At 43.9% G+C, this 4,709-nt stretch overlaps 1 pseudogene; it reads right to left on the reverse strand.

The window, feature by feature from the left end:
- Nucleotides 1-3,038: 3,038 nt before the first annotated feature.
- On the reverse strand, nt 3,039-4,464 carry Krt8-ps2 (keratin 8, pseudogene 2; annotated as a pseudogene).
- Between the last annotated feature and the right edge of the window lie 245 nt (nt 4,465-4,709).

Here is a 4,709-nt window from a genome sequence, read left to right on the forward strand (position 1 = left end):
CCTTTTAATCCCTTCAAATAATGCTACTCCCTAGTGACTAAACATTCAATTTTATGAGCCTATGGAGGCCATTCATTTTCAAACCACCACAGCTGTATATGTGACTGGTAAAACTATAATGAAATTGGTGGATTCTAATAAAACTTTTCAGAGGATTGGTCTCTTCTCCAACAGAATTAGTGGATATTAATTTCCAAGGCAGAGTGATATGATATTTCTTTATCAAATCACATTTATACAGGTGCTTGCTTTATAAACATGGGTGTTTCCTTTTTTATAAAGTTGATGAAAAGGAACGTTTTAAGGAACTACAAGTAGAATAAAAATAAAGTGTGAAAGTATCACCCCTAAGGAAATATAAAAATAAAAAAGTTAATAAGCATATAAAATAAAAAAATACAGTATCACGAAAAATGGCAGCACAGGAAGACCACAGTCATCCCCTCCACCAACATAAACAAGAGGCCAAAATATCACACTCAGACGCGCAGGAGTCTGGAAACTGCTCAAAACTGGCAACAATCTGGAAACGGCAATGAGGAAAATCTGTTACATTATAGTAAGAGATTGCTGGGGCATTTTAAATCACCTACTTACCATCTTCTCCTGATGTACCTTTATGAGAAAGGAAACAATAAAGACAACATTCTCAAAATACTTGGTTGGATTCAACTAATCTGGATGTATCATGAAGAGTTACTATAAAAACTTAGATTTACACTCTGGAGGTTCCTCAGAAAATTGGACATTGAACTGCCTGAGGATCCAGCTATACCTCTCCTGGGCATATACCCACAAGATGCCTCAACATATAAAAGAGACACGTGCTCCACTATGTTCATCGCAGCCTTATTTATAATAGCCAGAAGCTGGAAAGAACCCAGATGCCCTTCAACAGAGGAATGGATACAGAAAATGTGGCACATCTACACAATGGAATATTACTCAGCTATCAAAAACAATGACTTTATGAAATTCGTAGACAAATGGTTGGAACTGGAAAATATCATCCTGAGTGAGCTAACCCAATCACAGAAAAACATACATGGTATGCACTCATTGATAAGTGGAAATTAGCCTAAAAGCGTGAATTACCCTAGATGCCTAGAACAAATGAAACTCAAGACGGATGATCAAAATGGGAATGCTTCACTCCTTCTTTAAAAGGAGAACAAGAATACCCTTGGCAGGGAATAGAGAGGCAAAGATTAAAACAGAGACTGAAGGAACACCCATTCAGAGCCTGCCCCACATGTGGCCCATACATATACAGCCATCCAATTAGACAAGATGGATGAAGCAAAGAAGTGCAGACCGACAGGAGCCGGATGTAGATAGCTCCTGAGAGACACAGCCAGAATACAGCAAATACAGAGGCGAATGCCAGCAGCAAACCACTGAACTGAGAATAGGACCCCCGTTGAAGGAATCAGAGAAAGAACTGGAAGAGCTTGAAGGGGCTCGAGACCCCATATGTACAACAATGCCACGCAACCAGAGCTTCCAGGGACTAAGCCACTACCTAAAGACTATACATGGACTGACCCTGGACTCCAACCTCATAGGTAGCAATGAATATCCTAGTAAGATCACCAGTGGAAGGGGAAGCCCTGGGTCCTGCCAAGACTGAACCCCCAGTGAACGTGATTGTTGAGGGGAGGGCGGTAATGGGGGGAGGATGGGGAGGGGAACACCAATATAGAAGGGGAGGGGGAGGAGCTAGGGGGATGTTGGCCTGGAAACCGGGAAAGGGAATAACAATCGAAATGTAAATAAGAATTACTCAAGTTAATAAAGATAAAAAAAAAGAAAAGAAGGAGAAAACAAGGATAATATAATGATAGACTTTTTGGTACACTTCAAGATGTAATAAAAATGTAACAGGAAAATCTACCTCTCAATAAAAGTAATACAAAAAACAAACAAAAAAAACCCCCTTAGATTTATTTATCAACTTGAAGCATCCTGAAGACTCGAGAGTGGCATTTCCTTCAAAAATATATTTCATGGCAAAATACAAAGGAATCTAGAGAATGGATAGGTTTAGGCAATAGAAAACCAGGAAAGAGGGTTGGGGATTTAGCTTAGCAGTAGAGCGCAAGGCCCTGGGTTCGGTCCCCAGCTCCAAAAAAAAAGAAAACCAGGAAAGAGCACAAGTAATTCTGTTCTTTTCCTATCTGGTTCTCTCTTTAGAATATATAGCGAGATTTATAAATAGTTTTAAATCTTGTGAACGTGAAGTGCAGAAGGCACTATAGTGGTATGAATGGTATAGGGTTAACAAACCACTAAGATAGGATCAAATGCCTGCTCCACAAGATAGAACACATACATAGTATTGTAAATTTATTTTAAGAACTTATGGTTACAGATGTCATAAACCCAAAGTGAGACTTTACCGCTTTCCTTTTCCTCTGACCACTTTAAAAAAAAAGTCAGTGGCCTTATCCTGGAGTATACCATCTGCTGCACTGGTTCTTTTGTTTGAAGGTAGAAGATGATAAGACTTACTGGCTTCTATAATCCAACGTAAGTCAATACTTTACTGGTTTAAAAATCATATTAATGCCTATAATCTCTTGTCTTCCTTAAATTTAAAACGATTGAAAAATTGTATCTGTCCTTTTGTCCCAGCATAGAGAATCCAATAGTTCTTCTTTAAAATGGGACAAGGCCAAATACCAGGTATGGATATCCCTCTTTTGAGTTTTCTTTTAAACGTTTTCTGTTAAAACATTATTGGATGTTTATTTCCCAGAAAAATTATTTTTGTCTTATTTTTTATGTTGTTTTGCTTTGTTTTGTTTTTAGTTCATAGCACCAGCTGAGACTTTATTTTGGGAAATACGATTGAACTGGGTTTGGGTAGAAGGCGGGGAGGGGATATTCCAAATAGGAAATTCCTCCCAACGTTGGCCTGAGGATTAGTACTGATCCTCGAGTGGGTCTCTAGTTCTCTGCACTCTGCCACACAGTCATCTCCCCGTGACCCCTGAGCAGCTGCAGGAGCTCAAGCTGGCAATGACTTCAGTGGCCATTCACTTGGACAGGACATCGGAAGACTCGGACACCACCTTCCTATCGCGGGTTTCAATCTTCTTCACAACCACTGCCTTAGTGCAGCTAAAAGTGCTGGATCTCCAGACAAAACTGAAGCTGGCCTGGAAGGAGCTCATTCCATAGCTGAAACGAGGACCAGTGAGTCCCCCAGGATGAGCTCAGTCTGGATACTCATGTTCTGCATCCCACACTCCAGCCTGCTCTCCTCGCCCTCCAGCAGCTTCCTGTAGGTGGCGATCTCGGTGTCAAGCGCCAGCTTGACGTTCATCAGCTCCTGGTACTCTCACAGCTGCCTCGCCATAGCTGGCTTGGCCCTTTGCGGGGCATTCTCCATCTCAGTCAGCTTGGCATTGGTATCTGAATGGCCATCCCCCCACGCTGCACAGCATCACCAATGGCCACCTCCAAGGTTGTCCTCTGGCCTTTGAGGGCTTCAATCTCCACCTGCAGGCGGCTGATGTTGCAGTTCATCACAGAGATCTCGGTCTTTGTGTGGCACAGATCATCCCCATGCTTCCCAGCCAGGGTCTTCAATTCCTCATACTTCATCTGGTACATGGTTTCAGCCTCAGCCCAGCTGTGCTTGGTGATGTCCTCATACTGGGCACAAACTTCAGCAACGACTCCAGCAAACGACTGTTGTCCATGGACAGCACCACAAACATTTCTGAGATCTGAGACTGCAACTCATGGATTTCCTGTTTATGGATCTGCTGGAGGAAGTTGATCACGTTGGTCAGTCTTTCCAGGCAGAACTCGAGCTCCACACTGTTCATGTGTGCTTCATCCACATCCTTCTTGATGAGGACAAAGTCATTCTCCATCTCTGTACACTTGTTTATCTCATCATCATAATTATTTTTGAAGTCCTCCCCGAGGTCTTGCATGTTGCCAAGCTCCGCCACCAGCTTCAGCTTCTCCTGGCCCAGGGCTTCTAACTGCCAGTGGAGGTTGTTGATATAGATAGCTCTCAAACATGTCCACGTTGCTCCTCAATGTCTTCTGCTGCTATAACAGGCTTCATTTGGACTCCAGCATCTTGTTCTGCTGCTCCAGGAAGCATACCTTGTGAATGTAGGAGGCGAACTTGTTCAGGGATTTAATCTGATCCTCTTCTGAGTGCCAACAGCCTGGATGTAGGGGGTCCACCTCCAGCTCAAAGGGGCTCAGCAGACTCTGGTTCACCATGACTACTGTGATGACATTGGCACCAGCCCCACCAAAGCTGCCCAGACTCACGCTGGTGCACAGGCTTCCCCAGAAGCTGCTGCTGTTGTTGCCCACCAAGGAAAAGCTGGAAGAGCTGTTATGACACAGGGTCCACTCATGAACTTGCGGCTGCTGAAGGCCCTAGGGACCAGAGGTGGACATCTTGTAGGATATCTGAGTCACTCCGATGGACATGGTAAATTCTGGAGCAAAGGCAGTAAGCTGAAGACAGAGGTTAGAGAGTGATCTGAGCAGCTGCTTCTAGACAGTCTATTTTATTCTTTAATCCTTTTTTACAGTCCGGACTTCATTCCCCCTCCTGGTCTGCTGCCCTCCCCTCCCCCCCCCGCACTCCCAACTGCTCCCCATCCCATACCTCATCCTCTTCCCCCAACTCTCCAAGAGGATGTCCCCACTCCTCAACACCCACCCCACCAGGC

Source organism: Rattus norvegicus, chromosome X, assembly GCF_021556685.1.
Source record: "Rattus norvegicus strain SHRSP/BbbUtx chromosome X, alternate assembly SHRSP_T2T, whole genome shotgun sequence".
Lineage (NCBI taxonomy): Eukaryota > Metazoa > Chordata > Mammalia > Rodentia > Muridae > Rattus > Rattus norvegicus.